This window comes from Lathamus discolor, chromosome 10 (assembly GCF_037157495.1).
Source record: "Lathamus discolor isolate bLatDis1 chromosome 10, bLatDis1.hap1, whole genome shotgun sequence".
In the NCBI taxonomy this organism is placed as follows: domain Eukaryota; kingdom Metazoa; phylum Chordata; class Aves; order Psittaciformes; family Psittacidae; genus Lathamus; species Lathamus discolor.
Window position 1 is genome coordinate 20,871,786 of NC_088893.1, and position 26,269 is coordinate 20,898,054.

Here is a 26,269-nt window from a genome sequence, read left to right on the forward strand (position 1 = left end):
TGCCCACGTGAGTTTCAGACAAGATAACAACAGAGCCTGGCTAACACCACACTGGCAGACCTTAAAAACTCTTCACAATTAGAAATACTTCTGAGGGGAGTTATTCAACCCAGCCCAAAACCCACCACCGTCAGCAGGACTCCCCCAGCACCCATCACCACTCGAGGGCTGGGCTCCAGCTCTTCTCACTAGCTCTGAGTAGGAAAACATCCCCAAGGGGCGGAACAGGAGTCTCTGAGAGGTGCCCATCCAGGAGCACGGTGCAGCAGCACTCCCTCACAGAGAGGTCTCTGAACAAACTTGCCCACCCCCAGCACAGGCCGGTCCTGGGCTGTGCCGCTCACCCCAGCCCTGCACCAGGGACACACAACAGGGTGGCTGTTAATTAAAATCCATGTGTACTCATAGAATCATAGAATCACAGAATGGTTCGGGTTGGAAAGGACCTCAAGATCATCCAGTTCCAACCCCCCTGCCTTGGGCAGGGACACCTCACACTAAACCATCCCACACAAGGCTTCATCCAACCTGGCCTTGAACACTGCCAGGGATGGAGCACTCACAACCTCCCTGGGCAACCCATTCCAGTGTCTCACCACCCTCACAGGAAAGAATTTCCTCCTTAGATCCAATCTAAACTTCCCCTGTTTAAATTTGAACCCGTTACCCCTTGTCCTGTCACTACAGTCCCTGACGAAGAGTCCCTCCCCAGCATCCCTACTCGCACTGACACAATCAATAACTTGTCTGTTGCTCCTGAGGTTCCTGCAGCAGTTTTGTGACAACAGAGAGGAAAAAAGCTCATCTCCTGGTTTTGCTTTTCCATTTCCTTCATCACCTCCTACACGCTCAGTGCCCCGAATGAGGGAATTTAGAGAAAGCTGTTTCCATGGAGACGCTCCCCGCGCCAGCGCCGCATCCTCATCCTCCCTCTGCAACGCCCGTGATCCTTCATGCTTCCATACTAAAAATACCAACGCCGGGATTTGATTTCCGCTGCAGCGATACAGTTGTATCAGAAAAACAGGAATTTATAATCCACACACACCCATCCCTCCGGGTGTGCAGGGAAGGTGTGATCCCCGCCAGGAGCCGGAGAACAAACCCGCTGTCAAAAAGAGAGAAGAGAAACCAGGGGAGCTGCATCCAGTGTGAAACCTGCATCCCTGGAGCAGTCCACCTTGGGCCAGGGAGCTGCTCACACTGCTGCCCCTTTCCTTGTGCCCACCAAGGCTGGGTGCTCTGCCCCTGCTCCCGGGACATCCCAAGCATCTTGTCCCCACTCCTGGAGCATCCCAGGCACCTCACTATTGCTCCCAGAGCATCCCAGGCACCTCGTGCCCACTCCCGTCACAGCAGTGGCTGGCACAGGGCTGACACAGGCTCTGTGCCCTGTCCCAGCTGCGTGGAGCTCTGCTCTCTCTTCTCTCTTCACGTGTCTGTACAGACAATGCCCTTTTGCAGGATGGGAACAGCAGCTTTCCTCAAAGTAAGTGTGACCAAGAGGCCCCGCTCAGCCCCGACATGGGACAGAGCATGGGGAGTGCTTCACCCCTTGCTCTGCTCTGGACCCAGACCTGATGCTGCCCGAGACCTGCACTTTCCTGTAAGGGAGCACATTCTGCAAGCCTGGGTGTCCAGGACAGAGGAGTGAGAAGGACCCGACCGCTGTAGCCTCTCCCTGCATCTCCCTCCCCTCTGGCCACTTCCCCAGCGGGACGGTCTCCTTTGGGGTGGGCAGCCCATGGACCCATACCCACACACTGGCAAAGCAGCTGTGCACATGGCACTGCCAGGACAACTCCTTTCCTGATTCCTCAGAGGTGCAGCTCTGCCGTGCCCAGACGGCTCCGGACCTCCCAGAGCAGCAGCGTATCCCGGCACTGCCGCGCTCCTGCCAGCACAGCCCCGGGAAGGGGCTCGTGCCCGCGGCACAGCTCCCGCTGCCCCACTCTTGTCATCATGTGTGTAAGTCACGCAGCGGATGGCACCGCTCACAAAGCCTCCAACTCTGCAGATGAGAGTAAATTGGGAAGCACCGTAAATAACAGCAAACCAAGCTGCCAAATGAAGGAGGATTTAGATCATTCAAATCCCAGGCGCCGAGTTGTCAAATCCAGTTTAACACTGATAAGTGTGGGATAACAGCTCCCTGCAGCTACGTCTCTCCTCTCCCCCATGTCAGTGCCTTGAACAGAGCGAGGGCAGAGGGGGATGTGCTGGGTGGGGAGGCCACTGAGACACAGCCTGCTGCTGATGGAGAAAGCAAACGGGGCACCAGCGGGTCCTGTCAGCTGGGGAACAAAATCAACACCTGCAGAGGAAACCGTTCAGGTGGATGGAGAAAGCACAAGGAGGTCATGAAAAATCGGTGGGCCTGGGAGGGAAATGAAGGACACAGCCACGTGAGAGCCACCAGCCCCACCATGGGCCCTCTGCGGGGCTCTCAGTGCAGCAAAGCTCCATCTCTGCATCCACCCCTCATGGCAGCGGGTGGGCCCTGAGCTCAGGAAGGGGATTCAAGGAGAACACAAACCTTCAAGTGTCCACAGAATAATGCAGCACAGCCGGAGGAGGAGCCGGCTCCAAACCCAGTGACAGCCTCTGGGTCCCACCTTGCTCAGGAATTGTGAGACCCTGCATTTCACTGTGTAAAAGAGATACCCCCGCTCTCCCTTTCTGCCTGCACCTCTTTAAAAATGAAAGATAGCATGGGGGGGTTTTACTAACCCTGAAACACACACACTGTCAGCAAAGAGGAACCGACGCTGCATGTCAGAGCCTTAAATGAAGCCTTGCAGGGTTTTGATGGGGAGTTGTGAAGATATCAGTGTGCAGGCTTGAACACTGAAAGGTATTTGAAAGGAGCCGCGACCTGCTCTTGCTTTTGTTAAAGTACAGACTTACAACAGAAGAAACCCCAAACCCAACCAACGAACAACCCAAACCCAGTCCCAGATGCAAACAGGCCAACCCTGCCTGTCTGTGGTGGGCACCAGCTGGCCGCCAAGGGGAGGATGCTTCTGGGGCCAGTCCTGATTCGCACACAGGGGGACCTGTGCCCCAGGAAGGCACCCATGGAGTCATCCTGGCAACTTGAGGGACCTGGGATCCCTCCAGGTTCATGTTGGGTGCGCCCAGGACATCTTGGAAACACCCCCCACAGAACGAAGCACGCGGCAGCTCCGCAGCGGAGCCAGAACTGCCGGTCCCATCCCAGCAGGCAGAGCAGAAACCTCATCCAAGGATGCACCTTTCTTCCCTGCCTGTGAAACCTGGAGCGAGCAACCAAACCAGGAAGGACTTTGGGACCCTCAGCTACAGAAAAGACGGGCGGAAGAGGGAAGCCTGGGCAAGGTGATGGGGCTGGAAGGGGACAGGGAAGTGCCACCCCAGTCCCACCAGAATGGGCAGAGCACAACTCCCAGGGTGACATTGGGCTGAGCCCAGGACATCAATCCTCCCTTAAACCATGTGGTCCATAGCAGTGGGAGGGAAGAGGACAGCAGAGATGAGGCTGGGATCTAATGGCATGCAAAATCATACATGATTGACCCACATTGATTTTTCCCTGCTGAGGTGAATGATAGCCCGGCAAACCGAAATCAATTCCACTGCATTAAGCCCAGCAAGGATCTGTGATCATCAGCAAAACGCCTTGAAACACCGTTGCTTGCTGACACCATGAAGTGCCACATGGCACAGCATGGCATGGCACATCACGGCACAGCACAGCACTGCAAGGCACGACGCAGCACTGCATGGCACAGCAAGGCACAGCACAGCACGGCACAGCATGGCACGGCATGCCACAGCACAGCACAGCACGGCACGGCACAGCTTGGCACAGCACAGCACAGCACGGCACAGCACCTTCCCAACCCCTCCGTCCCAGCTGGGCTGGGGCTGCAGCCACAGAGGGCCGATGGGCTCTGCAGAACCCCATGAGCACCTCCAGGCCCTGGGAAAAGCCCAGGCCTGTTCTTCTGCCCCATTCTGATCCATACTGTCTGCAGGGACCAGCTGGAGTCACAGCTCCCAGTGAGACCTCCCCGTAGCTTTGGGGGGGCTGGACACTGCTGGGGACAGTTTCTCATCGTGACAGTGCGACGCTGCAGAGCCAGCGGCAGCTGCTGCTCTTCCCCAGAATGGAACAGCTCCCCTAGATTTAAGTGCTAAGGATACTGACACATTGAGGATTTCTCTGCCCTTGTTACAGCAGAGAATAATTTAGTGCCACCACCCAGACAAACGAAACTCCATCTGGTAGCTCCCCCGGCACATCGCTGCAGCATCCCCCACTGCAGTGCCTGCTCAGAGCGCCTCCATGCAGGAATGTGAATTTACAGCCCCCACCACCCTTGCAAGGTTTAAGTCACTGTAACGCTGGAAATGAGAGTTCAGGAGGGAATGCTGTCACGGAAGTGCACGAAGGCGCACAGAGAGCAGCAGCTCACGTGGTTCTGAGTGCTCTGTCCCCATCATGGGGCAGCCACCACTGAATGCTCCTCCAGGGCGGAATGCAGACAGCAGAAACCACACACTTCAAAACGTAGCAGGTAGGTCAGTAATGGAAGCAGAATAATCAAATAGAAGAGAAAGCCAGTGGCAGCTTTCAGACAGAAACAACTCAGTACAGCACTTGGCTGAGGTACCTCTTTTCCACCCCAATGTCTCTTGACTTCACAGAATCACAGAATCACAGACTGGTTTGTGTTGAAGGGACCTTAAAGCTCCTCCAGCTCCAACCCCTGCCATGGGCAGAGACACCTTCCACTGGAGCAGCTTGCTCCAAGCCCCTGTGTCCAACCTGTCTTGTCACACCTGATGTAACAGCACATGTGGTGAACGGCAGGGCTGGAGCCTCCATCCCAAGAGAGCTCCAGGACCTCTCCCAGCTGGAGCAGAAGCACGCTCATTCCCACCCTCCCTCCTCAACACAAGACCCAGGAGCTGTAGGGCTCCAGCCCCCTGCCTGGCCACGCAGTGTGGCCACCGCATGGGTCTCAGCTGTCCCTGGCCGTGCAGGGATGAGCAGGGAGCACAGCACAGAGCTGCAGGGCTGCTCCCAATGGGGCTGCCCCAGCCCTGCCAGCACCGGACACCGGTGTCTGCTGCGGGCTCCTGCCGGCCCTGCACGTGCACATGCCGCAGAGCTCCTCTGTCGGCGTTGGGATGCACAACTCGTTAGCTCTTGGGTTAATGATGGTTTTGAATTGGTCAGGCCATGAGAACCTGACAGAGCTGTTCTACATACACCTGCCATGGGGAACAGTGTGCTAGCCAAGACCGTTAGTGTGGGACCCAGAGAATCTCTCTACCAGTGCAAATAACGCTTCTCACTTGCAGAGGGGAATGAGAGCTGCTTTATGGTGCCACAGAGCACCTCACCGCGAGGGAGACCTGGAACCTTTGTGGGCAAGGGAGTGCTCCTGGGGCAGGATGGCCCAGCCTGTGCTGTGGGAACCAGCTGTCGACCCCATGAAGACCCCAGCCGAGCAGTGGGTTGGGACAGGACACACACATCCTTTTGTCAAGAGACTCAGAGGCACACGGGACAGAAACCTCCGTGATGTGGCTGACTTGGGCTTAGGAACAGTAACAGAAAATCCAAGTCTGCCTGCAAAAACACGCTCTTGAAATAAATTAGACTTTGTGAAAAGCACCTGAGCATCGATTGAGTCCGCTTCAACCTCTCCACACCATCACCCTGAAACACCCTAAGGATGTCTACAAACCTCCGGCTCTGCACCAGGTTTGCCATGAGATTGTCTGGGTACTTCTCACTCGTGGACATAAAAGAATAAGCAACCCAGTAACAGCGTGGTTTGCAAATGCCTTCCCAAAACCTGTAATTTCCAATGACACCACTGGTTGCTGAGACCTGCACAGCTGACACAGGAAACACAACTCACAGGTATGAACAACACCCACCTCTTTGCATTAAAAAGACCTTTATCTTCAGCAGGGATGCAAAGACTGCTGTTCTGGCAAGATCAGCATCGTGGTGACCATGACAGGAGCCAGCTCTGACCAGCAGGACATACACGTGTTCTCAGGTTGTCGCCTTGCACACGCAGGAAACCCCACTGCATGGACACCACTGTTAAATTACTGTGACAGCAGAAGGGTCGGTGCAGCACCAGGAGGGATGCCTTGCCAAAGCGCTCAGCATGCCGCGCATTCTGTCTTTCTGGTCATCCTGCTGAAGCCATCTGTTTGCTTATGAGCAAAACCCATTGGTTTTTTCACGTTCTAATTAGAAGTACCCAAACGTCGGCTGCGCGAGCACGGTTTGGAAGCAGCGAGCTTTCCCCTCGTGTACAGCAGCTGCTTTCAGCTCAGCACCAAAATTTGTTCCCGTCTGGCACTGATGTCATTCTGTGTCTCATTATTCCAGGTTGGTGCTGCTGGAACAAGCTGAACACAGTGGCACAACGCTCAGTGATTTGCCACAGAGATTTGCTCCAGCAGAGCTCCAGCTATGAACTGGAGACTGCAGCCCCTCGTCAGGTGCAGCCCCTCATCAGGTGCAGCCCCAAGACAGTCCCTCTCTAAACGTGAAAAGTCATAATGAGGGTGACACCTCAGAATGGATCTTAGAGAGCGAATACAGTAAATCCCAAAGTGGGAAGAGGACAGTGCTGCAGGGGGACCTTGTGCAAACAGGGTGGACCCATTGCAGAGTTTCCATGACGACACCCAAGAGGAGCACCGCCGGGACCTGGCGAGGGAGCTGAAGGAGAAACACCACCCTGAGACACGGGCGGGTCTGGCAGGCACTGGGAATGAGAGGAGGCCACAGGAATACAGCCAGCAAAAGATAAATACCTTCTGCACGGAGCAGCCGAGTGTTCACAGCCAACACTTACCTATACAGAAAGCACGCATGGGGGACATGGCCTTCAGAGAGTGAAAGAATGTGCTTAATATTAGTGGGCTTGTTCAGCCTGGAGATGAGAAGGCTCCGGAAAGATCTTAGAGCAGCTCCCAGAGCCTGAAGGGGCTACAGGAAACCTGGAGAGGGGCTCTGGACAAGGGCCTGTACGGACAGGCCAAGGGGAATGGCTTGAACCTGCCCGAGGGGAGACTGAGCTGAGCTCTTAGGCAGAAGCTCTTCCCTGTGAGGGTGCTGAGGCGCTGGCACAGGGTGCCCAGAGAAGCTGTGGCTGCCCCATCCCTGGCAGTGCTCAAGGCCAGGTTGGACACAGGGGCTTGGAGCAAGCTGCTCCAGTGGAAGGGGTCCCTGCCTGTGGCAGGGGCTGGAGCTGGAGGAGCTTTAAGGTCCCTTCAACCCAGACCAGTCTGGGATTCTGTGATTCTATGAATATCCCAATTCTATATTTAGGGGAAAGCAAACACGCTACAGCTATGTACAGACAGTCCCTGGCATTCGTTGTGGAGATCTGAATTCAATCAGCTAAAGACGGCTTAATCCAACATCTGGGCTCTGTCAAGCAGGGAGACATCACAACAGGATTTCTTTCCTGATGGGCACAGTGGTGCCGGGGAGGCTGCCCAAGGGACGGGGCTGTCCCTGCTCCCCCATGGGGGAACACTTCCCGCTCCTGTGCAGGACGCTGTGCCCATGGCAGATGCTGGGATCTGTCACCGCTGCGACTCCTGCGTCTGGGCCACAAGCCCCTGCAAGCAGGGCAAAAAGGCACCTTAACCCAGGACACCTTGACAGAGCCCCTGCACGGGGCCAGTCCACAACACACACTGTGTCTGCTCCGCTTAGAGCTCATCATAAGCTCGATTTTCTGCCTACTTTAACGCTACCTCTAAGGGAAGCTGGGTGTCTGCACCATCACTTTCAATCTGCCCCTGGAAGCTTGTCTCAAGACATTTTCCATGCAGTATTTTAATTAAACTTCCTTTCTTTCAGTTCAGTGTTAGGTTCATTAAGTGATGTTCTGAGCCACTGAAATGAATTGCTTAAAAGTAATTTGTGCAGCAGCTGAAGGAGGAGATTACAGCTATAAATGAGCCCATCCCTGAGCCGTGCGTTTTTGCTGGTACCACTTTGCAGCGTGCGGATGTGCATTTCTGTACCTCAGCACCACCTGATGCCATGGCTCGGAAAACATAATGGGCACCAGCTTCTGCAGAGTCCTGCCCAATTCCAACGGGGAGCAGATGCCCCAGCACCTCCAGGCAGAGCTGAGCCCGTGCTACCCAGGAGCAGAAAGCCCTCACACATTGAGCTGCTTCGCCCACGAGATGGCCCATGATCTGGCTCAGTAAGAACACATTCTGCCCTTGGTGGTAAGCGACAGAGAGTAAAAAAATACTTGGTTTAGAAATTGCAAGTGCAAATAACAAATATTTCCTTTTGAAACCAACAAGGAATCCCATGTACACACCCGGCTGTGCTTAAGTAAGGCTTAAGAAGTGTGTAAGTAACATGCTGCAGGAATACCTCCTCCTGCCTGCCCAGGAAAGAAATAACCTTGCTTACTTCCCTGAGCTATAAATCACTGCTCAATCCATGTCTGAAATAGAGAGGTCATGGTCATCCTATTTTTAGGATCTGCTAGGTTGTGATAACAAGAATTCATCTTTAGCATGGGAGAACTAATACCTTTAAGCTGAAAGATGTCCACAGTCAGATCCCAGCTAGGCTGCTAATCATCACCATCATCGACAAGAAACACATAGAGCAGAACACTGGAGGACCCCTACACAAGACAAGAGACACCCACTGGTCACTCTCTGGCAAAGCCTTTTCATTAGCTCAAACCAGTCTGCTCATTTTGACTCAGTTTAGTGAGCAACAGCCGGGATTTCAGGGAGCTGAAGAGGAAGGATCCTCCGAGTCCTCCTGCTTCCCTGCTGACCCGCATCAGAGAATGGGCTGGGGGCTGCATCTGAGCTGGGCTGGGGGCGGGAGGCGCTGGGTGAGCAGTGCCCCCCTGCACAGGACCTGAGCAACCCGCACCTGCAGGGGCTGAGCCCCTGCCACGGCCCCGCAGCACCAAGGACCCGTTGGCTCCTTGTGCATTTGAGGACATCCCCGCACTAACGTGCTCGTGTCCATTCTCCAGGTGACCACTCCAGACCGGCTCCTCCGTGCAGAGTGAACCAGCTCAGGATCCTGCCCCCCCAGCCCAATGTTCTGTCCACACTGGCAAATCCCACTGCAGGGCCCCTGCTTTTCATCTCTAATTCATCGTTCCGCCATGGGGCTTGTCCCCTTGGAAGGACAATTTATTTGGATTTACTTAAATCTGTCTTTCCTGGGAACAAGCAGACAAACCTTGCCTGTTATCAGGGAATAAACTCTGCGATGTAATACATTTCCAAATGGAAGCACGGATATTCATTAGATCGAATGAAAACCCTCTTCCAGTCAGAGAGGATTTAATTAAGTTGATTCTGACAGGGAATTTGCAGGTCTTTGCTGGGAGCTCTGTTTCTGGTGCCTGTATCACTGAAACCACACACGGTGCTTCCTGAGGCAGCATTGGTACCAAAACATTTTGGACAAAATCATTACGTTGAGATAACGTTGGCGTTGTTCATCCACCACAGTGCAGGAGCCAGCGCTCGAGATGAAGCTCCCTGCTCCTAGTGAGGTCTTACAGCTAATGCAGGGGCTCCTGCACCTTTTCTTCACTCCTCTGTAACTCCCAAGAGTCAGAGCCTCGCCACAGGGGAGGTGCAGAACAGGTTTTGCCCTGTGCCCGCACTGGACACGGATGTGAGTGGTGCTGAGGAGTGCGGTTCCACACCTATCCCAGGGGAACGGCGTGGCACCATGTGCATGAAGATGTTGTACACAAGCCACAACACGAGAGGAGGAGGGTGAGGGTGAAAACTGGCCCTGACCCTGCAGAAGGCCCATCAAGGCTGCCCCAGGCATCCCCCCGTCGGCACTGAACAGACACAGTTCTACAGGAGCCAACCGGCGCACTGAACCCCCTCAGCAATGACCAGGGTGCTCCCTCACAGCCCAGCCTCCGGCACGATTTCGTGGCTTTGCAGATAACCGCCACCACCGCCACACCTCGGTGAGATGAGAGCTGGGTGCCCCGTCTCTATTCCTCCCTGTGCTGTCAAGGAGAAAGCAGGTTACCAGATGCCACCAGAAGTTAGGCAATGCCATGCGTGACCTGCCTCATGCTTACCCCAAGACAAAGCACTGGGTTTCCCCTTCCTCATCAGGGATGGAGCACACAGTCAGGGGGGCAGGGAGCAGCATCAGACCCCAGAACCACCATTGCAGGACACCCCACAGCTGACGGGATCCCCTCCAGCACGCCACAAGGTGAAGGACACGATGCTGTGGAGCTCAGTGCTGGGAACCTGCTCCCCACTTCCATGAAACCTGGGGATTGCTTCATTCCAAATGGGAAGCGCAAACTGCGCTGTGGACTGTGAACACAGTCCTTCCTTCGGAAGGAAGAAGTGGAAATCCTAATTAACCTGCGGCGCTGGAGGAAGGCCCTGAGCGGGCCACAAACCAGAAAATAATAATAATAACACCCCCCCCCAGTGCTTTGGGGACACGAAGCGATCACAGAGTTGTTGTTTGGCTGGGTTTCACACTTCATTAGCATCCGCATAATTTAACAAGTGAACGTGCTGAGGGCTGGCAAGACATAAGAGCCACTGTCTTGAAACACAAACTGTAAATTGGGACGGCCACAGTTAGATTGGCGTTGTTGTTGTTTTAACCATGATGGAAAAGCAACAGACATCGGTTCTAGGCCTTCAGCAAATGGAACCAATCGCCAGAGACTGAGGACCACGCAGAGAGCTGCTTTGGAAAGGCAGCTACAACTCTGAAGCAAGGCTGAATGTGGCCCAGAGCACTCAGTTGTACACAGCTGGCAAACCAGTTTAACACAGAAGCACCCCACTGCATAGCACCCTACGGCACAGCACCCTGCCGCACAGCACCCTGCTGCACATCATCCCACTGCATGTCACCCTGCAGCACATCATCCTACAACACATCATCCTGCTGCACAGCAGCCCACTGCACAGCAGCCCACTGTGCAGCACCCTGCAGCACATCACCCTGCTGCACATCATACTGCAACACATCATCCCGCTACACATCACCCTGCAGCACATCACCCTGCTGCACATCATACTGCAACACATCATCCCGCTGCACATCACCCTGCTGCACAGCACCTGTCAGTGCACCGGGGTGAGGGGTACCCTCAAATGTCACTTGTGAGTAAGGGTGCAAAGAGCTGTGGTACCACGAGCATGGCAAGGGCCATCCCCAGGCAACAACTTCGGAAGGGTGGGAGGGCTGCAGCATGTGCCCTACAAACAGAGCACCCGTGGGTGCTGCTGCTGGGCCTGAGCCGCAGGTACAAGGGGCTTGGGATGGGGGAGCTCTCTGGTCACCCTCAGGCATTTTCTTTTCCACTTTATGGCTGGGCAGCCCAGCCCTTGTTTATTAACACCTATGTTTAATTCTCTCCAGAGCACTCTGCTTTACCAACCCCTTTCTTTGGGACCTGGTTTCTCTGCCTTTGATCTGCTAATTGATTTGCATCATCTCCAGCTCCTTTTATGCTGCTCCTACATGTGATTCACTCCTTCAGTGCCTGGTGCACCCCAGCTCCCTGGCAGGGCTGCCTGCCCCCTGCCCAGCCCGTCACGAGCCATCGGCCGTGCAAGCACAGACCCTGCACAGGGCTGCACCAGCACGGCGAGAGTGGGAGGCTCAGCAGAAGGAGACCTGAAGCTAAGGCAGAAGGATGGTTCCAGCAGTGGAGAGATGAGACTTTTGCAAAGAAATTCAGTCTCTTGCTCCTTTCCCTGCAATCTGCAGCAGCCACATTTCTAACAACTGCTCCCAGCTGCGGTTTCTCCATATTTTAGCAGATGTTCTGTTTATGAACCTGCAAGAGGATTTAGGACTTACAAATAATGCCATGAGGTCTGGGAGATGTTTCCTGATATGATTAACTGATCACAGGCCATTTGTTTTACAACAAAGATGCTCAATGGTCCACGCACACTGATTCATCCAGATCCTGTCTATCATAATGGTTGACATCTCCCTGGTACCCTTCATTTGCATCCACACAAGGATGAGAGGGACACAGACCATGAGAGCAGGTCCCTGCTGCTCTCCATGATTGTCTATTAGCTAGGGCAGAATCGACTGGTAGGACACCCAAGACTATGAGGGGAAACAGACAACTGGCAAACTAGATTTCCCAAGTAAAGGGCTCTGGTGAGGTCCTGCTTTCAGGACAGCCCTCACTGCTCTGCTTCCGGGGGCACTGCTGCACATTTCACCTACGTTTTTCTGACTGTAAATACAATAATATTTGTGGCAAAGACAACAGGCATCGCAAATAAAGTAGGGGGAAGCAAGTAAAAGTCCTGTCATAGTGCAACACTCCATAGTGGTGTTTGCAGCTGAAATATCACTGCACTGAGGCAGCACGTGAGAGCTGGCAAGTGCATCTCACCCTAAATAAAAGTGGAACTGACAAATCTACTTTAATTGTCTAAATCAAGCTGCTGATGGCAAGCACCTGGCACCATCCAGGTGACACATGTTTGCTTTCCACATGCACTTAATTTTGATCAGGAAAGGCAAACGATGGCTACTACAAAAGTTCTTATTTTGACTTTGGCTCTAATAAATGGACAAGAAATGTTCTGACTATGGAAGAACATTTGAGTTTCTCCATCCAATGAAACAGAGCAATGCCCAGCTGGCACTTCATGTTGTTCTGTTTTGTTTTGCTGCAGTACTTTGAAGTTGAACTTAGGAGTACGAGCAAAGCCACAGTGAGGGTAATAAATTATGCAAAACTATTTGTGCTTGGAATGCCAATGCTTTAAGATGATGCAAATAGGCACTTTTTTGAACGTCTACTAAAACCCCAAAGAAGCCCTCAGACCAAACCATATGGTTCACATCAGCTGCCCTTAGCAAGCTTAATGCTCCCGCCAGCCAGCAAGGATTTGGTCAATTAGTTTATTAATATGTTTATGCAAACACAGAGAAAAAGAATTGGGGAAAGTTTTCCTGAGCTCTCTGTGCCCAACTTCTGGGTGCCACAGGGCTGAGACAGCCTCTCCACGACCAACAACCCCCATCAGCATCCTGCTCGCCAGGCAGAACCGATGAGCCCATCGGATGGACAGGGCTCCAGCAGAGCTGTGTCATACCAGAGGTCAAAGGGAACTGCAAAACAGGCCCTTCTGACCTTGAAGTCCTGGAAGCTGTCAGCAGAAAGCTGCCACATCAGTCACAGCTCATTGTTATAATTCCTTAGCTCAGGACAAGCAGTATTTACTGACACTAATTACTTCTGGTTTGGGCACAGACCCTTTATGCTTGGATCAAGGTGCCTGTGAACAGCAGTGTCTCTGCCTGCGCAGGCTGTGGGTCAGGTTTTATATGCTCCGAGAAGATTAACTTTATTCCTAGCAAAGAATTTAATTACAGGAGTGATTAGCCAAGTGCTCCCAGTCAATAGAGCTGCAGCAGGAGCTGCACAGGAGCATGTGCACTCCCCTGTTACATGGGAAGCTCAGGAACTGCGACACTGCAGCGAAGCTGTTTGGGTTTGAAGTGATACCATCAAGACCTGGATCTCCACAGGCCAATTACAACATGCTGACTCAAGCAACTTTCAGCAGGGCTGGGAAGGGGGGAAACCAATAAAAAGACAGCAGGAGACTGAAACTCCATTTTAAAATACAGGAATAACATCATTTTATAGGCCTCTTGTTTTCTAATTGCAATGCTGCAAAAATCAATGGCTTTTGGAAAGTAAAAGAAACGCACACAGTCATTTGCTGCAAGCCCCGCTAGCCAGGAAACAACACTGCCCAATAAACATAAATACTGTATTCCCCATCTTGTGGAGAAGGATGGGACAAAAGAATGCCTTGAACGTTTTCCATCTGCTTTAACATTTTTCACTACAGGTTAACAATTGTACCAGCAGCAATTCGCTAAGCAAGCGAAAACTGTAATTAAATATACCTAAAATAGCCTTCCAGCCTCCAAATAGCACTGCCAGGAGTGTAACAAAAGCTAAATCCGACAATCTCGCCAAGCTGTCTCTGAGCATTCTCACACTGGAGGTAACTAAGTGCAATGGTTAAAACAAGCTTCTATTTTAATGTGCTGTCATGCAGAGACTATTTAAACCTCACTGGGTAGATGCAGCCCCTGTTGCTGTCACAAGGGCTGGAGAAGGAGCCGCCTCTGCAGCTCCTTGCTGGGCTGGGCACCCTCAGCCCCTGGTGCAACCCGTGCCTCAGCCCAGGCTCTGGAAAGGCACCTCTGCAAGGACGGCTGAAGGCAACGGAACAGCCAGGGACAAATGACACCCAAAACCAAGCATTAACTGTGCACATTTCAAGTCTTTCTGCCAAGACAGAAGTATTTCCCGTCAACACATTCCCAAAATCTTCCTCTGGATGAGCTACTATCATCACCCGTTGGTCTTCCCAGTTAATGAATCTGACCTTATTAATATTCTTTCACACTAAACTCACTGGAGAAGTCAAGGTCATCAGTGGACTGTATAGCATTTGTGGAGTCCACATCAGCACCAGGTCCCTGTGCTACCATCACCAATCACCACAGTGACTCCTGCCCGGGCCACCTACCACAACACAGAGCTCCAAAACAGATGCATCCTGAGACTGATTTTGTAAAACAGCACCGAAAATCACCCCTCTTTCCAGGCGATGGAACCACCGTGGGTTTACCCTGCCAGGCGGAAGGGGCACGGCTGCTGAGCAGTACACAGCACCCGAGGAGGAGAGCTCACAAGGACGGTATCACAGTGTATTTTTGTTGTACTCTATCACCACCCACAGCTCTTCTGAGCTCCAGGCCCTCCACGTGCACTGAGGAGGTACCGCTGTACCCGCAGGCCACCAGACCAACAGGGCTCGGTGGTTACCACCAGCAGTTGCTGCTCTGAACACATACACAGGTTTTACCGGGGGGAGGATGGCTTCATTTGAAGGCCTGAGACTGCATATGCAGAGGGAAAAAGCCTTCTTTTTCTGGCAAATCCTCGTCCACCAGATTTCATCACCTTGTCAATAACTTCACACGTTGTCAGAAACAGATTGCGAGGGAAGAGAGAGGTTTGGTGAGGGAGTAGCTCTCAAAAGATGGAGAACGAAGCGCTACAGAAGTCAGGAATTCAGCTGCACGGTGGGACTTCAAACCAGGGCAGGTCTCCTGTCTGCAACTGTGACAATCATCTCTAGCCAGTGAAGTGAGCAGTGACATATTCTTCAGCCTGGCTGCATCACCACTGTGCAAAGAGAAGAGCCTCAGAGCAGCGCAGGTAGCTCAGTGCCCCTGTAGAGGAGCAATGGCACTGGCACTGGCCATAGTCACCTTGGCAATCACTCCCTGAGGCCAAGCCATGGAACGTGACCACAGCGAGGACCTCAGGTGGGATGCTCTGCACATCTCCAGCCAGCGCGGAACGGGCCAGAAGCCTCCTGGGCACAGAGAGGTAAAATGAATCTAAGAACAACCTCGCTGTTGTAACAGCAGTTTCTGGCTGAGAGAAAGCAGAGCTCTCACAGTTACAGCAACGCCCTGAAGATCAAACCTCCAAAGCCCCGCCGGTTCCCGGGGCTGCGTGGGTCCCTGGCAGCGGAAGCTCGCCACACGTGAGCTGTTTGGAGCAGTTTCTGACAGCTCCTCTGCAAATACCTCGCTGTGCAGAGTCCCTCCTGCTGCTGAAGGAGGTCTCTGTCCCACCCTGCACTGCTCTCATGCTGCTCCAGCATCGGCAGCTCCATCACTGGACACGCTTCACACAGAAACCGAGGGCAGCATTTGGCCTTGAGAACCTAACTTAGAGCAAGCCTAATTGCATTAAGGACCACACAGCGTATTGCTTTAGAGTTTTAGGCTTCAGAAGCTGAGAATCCCATCTGCAAGAGCAGACTGTTGCAGGATTCAGCTATTAATAGCCACTGGTACACACTTACTTCCAGCTGAGGGACACAAGGGGGGAGGAGACAACCAGATGGAGATAATGCATTACGGTGACACGAAGCCAAAAAAATGATGATCCACTTCCCCACATCCACACACACATCTCAGGCTTGCAGCAGGGAGCAAACAAAGTGTCACATGTGATTAACTCATAAACATCCTTATTACAAAGTTCTTAGGCTAGATCAAATGTGCAAACATGACAAGACGCCACTGTCTCCTCCCGAGAGCCCCGCGCACACAAGGCATCGCTGCAGATTTCAGCTTTGGCTTCAAAGCAGTGTTGCCAAGATCAGCGCCCTTCCTGGATGTGCACTGATGGGTAAGAATCAATAAATACACCTGTAAAAGATGAGCAAGAAGCCTCATCTCATTTATGAGGTGCTTTGAGACCTGCTCATGAAGGAGCACTGGGTGAGAACCAGGAGCTGTTATTCCCTCCTCAGCGTTAAGCCGGATGTGATTCCTGGTGCCTGGGGCTGGATCCCTGCATCAGCCTCTCAGCGGGGAGTGTTGCCCCCAAAGGGCACTGTGACAGCAGTGAGCACTGATTGACCCCTGAGCATCTTGAGGACCATGGGGAGAGATGGGTCTGGCTCCACTGAAACAAGCTCCCCAGCTACAAGGCAATCAATGCACGGCATCAGGAACACCATCTTTGGACAAACTAAGCCAGTTGGTGCCACAAGTACTGACCTCCCACTTTGTGCTCAATGACTGATAAAGGATGCCTCTTCACTGCTTTCATTGTTAAAAAAAGCTGAACAACCTGTTACTGGCTGGACGCCCTTCATCAATAGCACCAAGCTACTGTATTTTGTAGGGCTCCAAACAAAAACACTACTTCAAGGGGTTAAACAACAGTAGGGAACAGGATCCCTAACCTGCAGGGACACTGACCTGGCTGGTACTGGGGAAGAGGAGCTTCCAGCTGCACTTCGCTAGATGTGACAAACCAGGAGATGCCTTCAGGATGCCAACAGCACAACAGCACCCCTGGCACTGGGCTAGCATGGCTGAGTGGCTTCTCCCCGGCTTCCTCACTCACCACAGCCTAACACGTTTGCTAGCAGCAGACCAAGACTCCTCATAGCAACTGAGCCTCCCGCTCTCTCCGGCCCCAGGCTGCTTTCTACCCCAACACCAAGAGCACGGCAGATGCAGAAGTCACGATCTCAGAGCACCGTCTGTGCCTTTTCCAGCCTCACAAAAGCCCTGGTCTCGCAGGTCAGGACCCATCACTGCAAGACTCCAGCCACGCCATGCACAGGGCCTTGTCTCAGCAGACTGAAATCATGCTGGGTCTCATGGCTGCATGAACCCACAGACCACAGCTGAGGCTGGGGCTCACCAAAATTCAGCAGTACATGGCTGTTGGAGACCTGCAGACCCCTGTTCTCCCCCATGTCTTCTGACACAATGACTTTTTGCAGAAGGTAATTGCTGCAGAGCCACTTGCAAAGCTTTTGGTGGGCCCATGGGATGGGATTTGCATCTGCCAAGAAACCAGGCAAACAAACAGGGCCTCCCCTGAACACCTGCATGATGCTCATCCTCCAGCGGAGAGCATTACCCTGCACCAGTCTGCACGAGCAGAGCAATCACAAGCAGACATCTGGCACACCACTCCTGCGAGCCAGAAATTTCAGTGGGGAACCAGTTACAAAGCAACTCTGCTCATGCTGTTATTGTAATTAAGGGTCTGTCAGCCTCCTGCAACCAAGGCCAAGTTTAGTTAGGGACTGCAAGGGAGGGCTCTCAGAAACCACCTCTCTAATTCTCCCTTTCCCACCTCCTGATCCCACACATGCACATTTCCACACGCAGCTTTCCAGCCACAGTCGGAGCAGTGTCCACCTCTGCCGGTGTCTGACTTCCAGCCGCAGACCCCATCTCCTGCTCCGGCACAGCATGCATGCACATACGGCAACAGAGCAGGGCCCAGAGTTCCTTGTCCCGCCGGCAGCTTCCCGCAGCACACACCGCAGCCAGGGAGGCACCGTCCTCAGGCTGCCATGCCCGGAACGCCGGGCCTGGAGATGGGTGCTCCTCCTGCCGAAGGGCTCTGCAGGGCTGCACCAGGAACACCCAGCCCAGGCTCGTGGTGCTCCGCAGCGGGCTCCGAGCGGGGCTGGTGGGTAGGAGCCAGGTGTTAAACACACCACGGCCCCCCCGGCCCGACCGGCATCTGGCACCCATCAGTGTGAGCCATGCGGGGAGGCAGCTCCGTCAGTGCGAGGCAGAAGGACGGGCTCCTCCGCACCCTGACCTCCGTGCTGGTGAGGTTTACTCAGGCTGCAAGAGAAGCAATCTGTCACCCCAGCTAATGCGGCTCATCAGCTGCTCACTGCTGCAAGGCTGGTGGCAGAAATGAACCATCAATGGCTGGTTCTCACTATCTGGTCAAATGCCCACGTTCATCAGACAGGCTCTTTTCATCAGTCAGGCTGCTTTTCCCTTGCTCACAGAGCTAACAAAGGGAATGCAAGGAAATGCTTGTTTAAAAACCCCAGTGGCCTTCCAAAGCCTGCAGAGGCTTGGAAAAGAGCGTCCTGGGGAAGCCACATGTGTGGGGCTGGTTCACCAAGACTGCAGCTGAAACAGCGGCTCTGCCAGGAGCCGGTGCTTCTCCTATCACCATACTTCTTGGGGAGCCTGTTACCAGCATCCTGGACAGTTTCCACTTGGATACCCCTGCACTAAAAGGAGCCGCAGCTCAAACCAGGCAGCCAACAGGATTTTTAAATTTAACTACAAAATTATTGAAGCCCCCTTTGAGAATGTTATCACTGGGTTAACACCCACTCTGGCTTCAGATAATACAGCAGCAATAAATGGTAATGTGCACTATGGAACATGATTTATTTTTGCCGAGCAGGCTTGGCATCTATAAATCTCAGCACTCTTAACATTTAAAGTTGTTATTCTGATGACAAAATAGACACGAGGGAGATAAAACTCTTTATCTCCATTAACATTTTATTGTTATTCAGAGAGTATGGATACGGACTGATCCAAGGGTAGGAAAATCACAGCAATTTTTTTTGCATACTCGGGAAGCTGAGATAATGGTGGTGGTTTATGGCTGCACGAGAGAATCAGCTGAAATGCAGGACAGAGATTGAAACAGGATCAGCTGTCTGGTTTGGTTTCTGGTGCCTATTTCGGTTACCTCTCCATCCACAGAACCTGCTTTAGGAGGGACGGTCCCTGGCTCTTGCTATGCTCACTCACTGCACACGAGCATGCAGGGAAACAGCTTCTAAGGGAAACAAAAAGGCTGCAGAGCAGTTCTGTGCAGTGCAGGCAGGCAGCACCACAGCGAGCAGAAGCTGTCTGGGTACACCAGCGCCTGGACACGACTCTGCTCTCCCCAGCCCTGCTGCCTGGCCTCGTTTGGCTCCCACAGCCCCAGCACAAAGCTCCTGCCCCGCCTGGCTTTACTCCTCCTGCCCAAGGTGTCTGTCACACCTCGGAGTACTGCAGCAGCGGCCACGAGGCTCCTCTCATCCATCCAGCAGCACCTCCAGCCCCAAGGCTGCAATGTCCCCTGCCACCACCAGCACCCCTGACAAAAGCCTGGCCTGAGAAGGGCCAGCCCAGGCAACACCGGGATGGATTCAGAGTACCAAATTGCTGAGGAGAAGCTTGAACCCAACACAGGGAAAGTGTCAGCTCATGGAAAACACCCAGGTTATCAAAAAGGCTCAACAGAAATGCAAAGCTACCATGAAGAGTCCTCCTCCGACTGCTCCACTGGCCCATCACCTCTCTGCTCACCCAGGCTTTGCCCAGCAGGAATAGGGGCTGGATTGTGAAGGGCAAAGCAAAAAACTGTCCCAACTAGGTTAACTGCTCGATGCAACGGCAAACCTCACATGGAACAACACAAGGATGTTGGTTGACAAGCTGGAGGAAAGGGATATGATCCAGAGGGACTTGGACAGGCTGGAGAGGTGGGACCGTGCCAGCCTCATGAAGTTCAACCAGGCGAAGTACAAGGTCCTGCCCCTGGGTCAGAGCAGCCTAAGAGTAAATACAGGTTGAGTGGAGACTGGACAGAGCAGCTCTGAGGAGAAGACCTTGGGGGCTTGGTTGATGAGAAGCTCCCCACGTGTGCTTAAGACCAGATCCCCTCCATGTGCTGGGCTGAGCACATAGAGCATGAGCAGCGGCTCAGGGAGGGGATTCTGCCCCTCTGCTGTGCTCTGGGGAGCTCTTAGGCAGAAGCTCTTCCCTGTGAGGGTGCTGAGGCGCTGGCACAGGGTGCCCAGAGAAGCTGTGGCTGCCCCATCCCTGGCAGTGCTCAAGGCCAGGTTGGACACAGGGGCTTGGAGCAAGCTGCTCCAGTGGAAGGTACCCGCAGCAGGGACTGGAGCTGAATGAACTCTAAGGTCCGTTCCAGTCCAAGTCAGTCTATGAGTCTATGTCAAGGATGACAACAGCAGCCAGGACTCCCTTCACTCACTGCCATGGTGAGCAAGGTCCCACTAATCCATGCCTGCACTTCCAGAGTGATTCAAAGGCCAGTGGCACAGGGCAAGAGGAGCAGTGCCATTCCCTGCTACGGGAGAACAAAACTACTCAAAGACCCTTCAAATGTTTCCCCTCAAGAAATGAGGCTCACAATGAAGCAGGAAAAAAATAACAGCCAGCACTGAAACAACTGCTCCGAATGGAGACATTGACTCTGACGGCTCAATTACACCTTTACTGGGGAGAGCGGCAGGACCCAAGCTGTGTTTCTGACAAGGTAGGAACAACGAGCTGAGTGATTCCACATCTGGGCTCTGGGTTTGTGTTGTGCCAGGTCCAGGGCAGTTTCCAGCGCCATAAATCACAGACACTTTGGGAGGGCTGCAAGGAGCTCAGGTGCCATTGCCCAGGGCTGCAGGCATCCCAGACCCAGGGCAGTGCTACACAGAGGTGCTGTGATGAGATGCCAGTGGGTGCTCGGGGTTTACCCACTGGCTCCAGGCAGACCTGCCATGCAGCACTCCGCTGTGGCAGGGCTCCCCAGATCCCTGCAGTGGTGGGTACCAGCACACCTCTGCCCAGTGCATTCCCTGCAGTACCCAGGCTCCGTGGAGCCCTGGCTGCAGCTGGTGCATTGTGCTTGCTCAGCACATCAGCCTGAGTGCTTCCAGCAGCCGGGATCAGGAGGGATGTGGAGGAAGCAGCTGCTATTTTTAACCTGCCTCATCAGCACCCTGCCACGTCAACACACCTCAGCTCTGCTACGTGTGCACAGCTCACACCTCTCGCAGGGGTTACAGGAGTCACCAGCCCACACCGGTGGCATTTCCAGCAGCTGGGATATACTACCAAAGGATCTCTTCCATCAGCCTTTATTCCTACAGCCAGTGACCAAGCCACTGGGCAGGGGTGCTCCTCTGCTCTAACTCCTGGTTTAGGGTACCTGATGCTGCCATGGCATTTGCCTTAAGCCGATGACCTGCTGACTTCCCAGGGACAGGATATCTTTGGGAAGGAGGTGTTAGGGGTTTGGGAGAGCCCTGCGGTCTGTTGTTCACACAGGTGACCACAAGAGCTTTGCCTGGGAGCAAGGCCACACTGAATAAAATCAAAAGCATATCCAGCCCAGCATCCCGTCTCCCATGGATAACCAGAGATGCACACAAACAGAGCAATCACATATCGGGCTTCCAATTATATTCTCCCACCCTCTAACAACGTTCAACTCAGGGGCCTCCCGAGCCAGAGGTGATCTCTCTGTGCTTAGTAAACCTTGACAGCTCTCGTGACCTTGTCCAGTCTCTTCTTGCAGATGTTGAAAGATCACAAGGGTTCACTATCCTATGGGAAAGCTTCCCAAGTCTGCTCCCCTTCACACAACTGCTGCTCCTCCAGACCTCCAGAAGCTTCCCCACCAAAGCTCCCTGTTCCCTGCCCCACACAGCCCAAGGCAGACCCCCGCCACAGCGTGGAGCCCCACACACACACTGGTGCCCACAGGACACTGATGAGATACCAGTGGTTTGTAGAGACTGGACATCACTGCAGGAGCCAGCTGAGGAGCAAGCACGTCCAAGAGGAGGCACAAAACGAAGACAGGCACAGAGGAGACAGGAAGGAAGGGGCATGGGGAAAGCTTTTGTTGCCCCAGGCCTCCACCACCACTTCACCAAGTCCCACCATCCCATTTGGAAACCTGAGGATCGAGCACTGCCCCACAGATGCTGTCACCAGTGACCAGGGACTCTCACAGACCATCAGCAACGGGTCAGAGCCACATCATTCATTACCTGCTCCCAGTCCTCTCACTAATCCCAAGATTACAGCATCCCCAGGCACATCTATTCTCTCATTAATCTGAGGTTTAAAGTATCCCCAAGTCGGCTTTGACGCAGTGCACTACAAGCGCAAGGCTCTCCTCACAGTGATCCCTGGATTAGACAGGGGGAGATATGCTGTGGGTCCTTCCAACCTGGCTGGAATAAAGACTCTGGGAGAGGAAGGGAGGGCTAAACATAGTGCATGAGTATAAATAAAAAGCATAAAGGATGGGATTATGTTTCATAATCGAAGGATTTATGTGATAAAACAACTTCACGGAGGTTCCTGGATTAATTAAATCCCAATCCAGATGATCCCCAAAATAAACTGACATAATTTGCGACAATAAAAATACCCACCAGCTCTCACCCTGAACCCAGGCTGGGGTCGGGCACCTCGGCCTTTTCTAGGAACCACACACAGGCTATTATAGAGGTCACTGTGGCCACAGATTTCCCTTCAGAAACTGACCAGGAAATGAAACAGCGTTTAGGGACCTGGCACAGCGTGACCCAGGCTGCAGGCTGGGTACAGCCCAGGCTGCTTCTGGAACATGCTCCCTGCAGGCGGATGACCACATGGTCAGGCTGTAATGGCATGGATTGCTTCTGTCCCCACAAAACAGAGCAGAGGAGCCTGACCTTATCCTCTGCTCATGCACCCAGCGGCTCCGGGGTACCCACAGTCCCTGGTGAGCTCCTGGTGGGGGGACTCGTGAGGCCACGTCCTCGGCATCAGGGCAGAGGCAGGCCAGCATCACGCTCCTTTCAGCAGCGCAGCATGGCAGTGGGACAGGGATAAAGGTGGAAAGGGAATGACAGAGAGGCAAGGGAGTAACAGCTGGAAGTAACAGGATTAAACTAGGAAAAGGAAATGAAGGCTTAATGATAGATTTCTCAATTCAAAATCTATTTGATTTAGGAAACACTCCTTAAAGAGATTAAGGACTCGCTGGACATCAGCCAGCACACTGGGAAAAGGGGTGTGGGGAACAGCTGAGGAGCAGATGCAGGGGGCCATGGCCCAGGGGACATGGGGACACGGTGCATCCCAGAGGCTACCCAGCCCCTGTAGGGCAGGTACTCCATTGGCAGAGCCGATGGGAGACAGGGATATCCTTCCAGGGGTGGCTCCGGAACATGGCTGGCCCCACAGCAGGCCCACACTGTGGCTGTGGGACAAGGGTCCTCCTTCAACAGCACAAGCATGTGCTCACAGGCATCCCACCAGAGCCCACATGGGCTGGGTCCCAAATGTCCTTCTCATCACGGCAGGGAGCACAGAAGGGGTGTTGACAGCATCCCTCCTCTGTTTGGAGGTATCTACCCAACTGTCAACCACTAAGAGGACTTGGGGACCTGCTGGGTGTGCAGCAGCACTACACAAGAAAGGTGACACCCAGAGCTTGAAGACTTCAGGGGACGGGCATTTTGGGTCAAGCTACTGGAAATGGGCCAATGTAGGGGGCCCCACACCTCTAGCAAGTATGTCTAGAAGTGCAAGCTACTCAAACTGTTTGTTTGTATTCAAATAGTCTCAATTTGTCCCACTTCTGGCTGGGCGTTGAGCAGAATCGCCAGTGAAGATGGGTTTATGCAGCAGAACAAGCAAAGCTTATTTTGTGAGCATCTCTCAAGAGGAACCAGCCGCTCAGGGCAGTGCTGCGAGCTCCGGGCCAGCCAACAACAGAACAACCGGGCTGGAGCCTCACCCGGCTCCAAGTGCGGGGATGCGGCCGCATCTCTGCAACTCAGTAATTCCCTGGCAGCCAAAGTCGAGTTAGCACAATGGCTGCACCTCCTTCATTAACAGCACTTTTGAGCACCGTAAGAAGGAGGCATTCAAGTGTATGCTTTTGAAAAGCCATCCTCATCCCGCATTTGCATTCAAATACCAGGCCTATTTAAGTGACGACGCTTCACTAAACCGAATTGCATAACCCCATCCTTCCCTCACTGACACACCACGGACACCCTCACTTCGAGCTTTCACCTCCGGAGCAGGATTTGGAAGGATTTTTGTTTCAAGACACGTTACCGACCACATCGGTTTAGGCACATTCTTCTTTCACATGTAGAAAAAAATAGAACTGAATCATCTTCCTTCACTTGTTTTCCTCACTAGCAAGATCTACCATTTCAGAGCACATTCAGCAGCACAACCGCATGGAAAAGCACAAGTCCTGAGCGGCATGAGATGAGGAGAAACTCCCAGCTGAGGGACAGCCACCAAACAGGCTCCTGAGGCTGATCCAGCCCGGCCGCCGCAGCAGGGATCCCTCGGATGAGTCCGTTACCGCCGCACAACCCCTGCCGGCCCGTTTACCGGGCAGAGCTGGGCTATGGTTTTCTCATACAGCACACAAGGCTCTTCTGAAAACACCCGGTGCAGCTTGAGGAAACCCACCACGGATTACCAGCCAGACTGGATCTTACCCCTGAAAACCCCTAGAACCCCCGGCATCACCGAAACCACTACGGCCTCACCTCAACCCTCCATTCTTCTTGACCACAGAAACCATGCTCTCAGCAGGTCACAACAGGGCAGCTACAACCCCAGTTTTTGTCTGCTGCCTGCTGCAGCTGCCTTTTATAACACAGAAACCGCAAATTCATCCCTCCACAGCCCACAGCGATGTGAGCCACGCTCGTGGCCACAGGAGCTCAGCCCCATCCCACCCACCCAACAGAGCTTCCCTGCATCCTGCACAGGTGAGGTGTCTGCCACCCAGCCCCACATGTGACACACCAGGAACAGCGAGCCAGGGACACCCGGTGTGTCACCTCCCTGCTCTGGGCACTGCCAGTGCCTGGCACTGATATTCCAGCCACACACAGGCAACAGGAACGTGCCTATGGCCATTTTCTGTGGCTCACCGGGCACACAAAGCTTTCTACTCCTGTATTAAACCAAATGTGTTCCAGATAAACCTTCCTTTAGCCATGTGCTGGAGTAATAACATTCCCAAACTCTGGTCCTACATTTGCTTCCTCTTGAGCCTGAGGAGAATGAACCAGCACAGGAAAGCCTCTTTGGCTGCTAATCAGCCAAACTACTACTAATAAGCCTTTATTTATTAGCTACTATTAATAAGCCTCTATTTATTAGCTACTACTAATAAGCCTGCCCAGGCTCTCTGGTGTTCAGTCTGTTTTCTGAAGTTGGATGCTACGGGTCAGTGCCACAGGGAGGGATGGAGGGGGTGGTTTTGCTCCGCAGTGGCTGTGTTTTCCTCCCGAGGCAAGGATGCATGGGGAGGTTGGAGGCAATGGAAGCAGCTCTGGACTGTCGGGAAGGGCAGCAGAGGCAGCCGCTGCTCCTGCCCTGTCACTCCTTCTCCAGCCCCGCCGGTGGAGCCTCCCTCTTTGTGGCAGCTGCAGCGTCATGAGCAGCCTGCAGCTCCCTTCAGATGCCTGATCCGAACATGGCCACAGCGTCTGCTCCGCTGCCCGAGCCTGCGGGAAACCGCGCTCAGACGCACCCGCGAGCCTGGCCGGGGCTGACACCGGCCATGTCCAACAGCTTTGGCATCTCCTCAACTCCCGCAACACGCAAGTCAGAACACGCAATTCTTCCTGCAGAGGCTTGCAGCAAAAATAGCCCTGAGACAACTATTTCATTTCTGTACCGAGAACCGCACCGGGATCTACCGTATTTCCCAATCTGGCAACCCCGCTGCAGCCACAGGCCACCTGCGGATGCGCTGATGCAGCCGTAACCTAAGGAAGCCGGGCTTGAAACCGCTCCCGCCCGCCTCCCGGTTGCCGGGAGCCCACGGCCCGGAACCGGTCCCGGCCCCGCGGGGAACGGGCTGCGATCGGCCTGGGCTGGAGGCTGCCGGCGGGGCCGGGTTCGACTCGACCCGCTGCGCTCTCGATGCCCGGCAGAGATGGGGGTCCGGGGACCCCGGCTCGCGGTTCGCCGGCTCGGCAGCGGCTCCGCTGCCCCACAGCACCGAGGTGCCAGCGCGGGGCGGGCCGGACCCTCCAGCCCAGCTCGGGG

At 53.7% G+C, this 26,269-nt stretch overlaps 1 protein-coding gene across 2 annotated transcripts in view; it reads right to left on the bottom strand.

The window, feature by feature from the left end:
* Positions 1-26,269, bottom strand: part of PPP2R2B (protein phosphatase 2 regulatory subunit Bbeta) — a 57,206-nt gene that overhangs the window by 17,235 nt on the left and 13,702 nt on the right. The window lies entirely within an intron of this gene.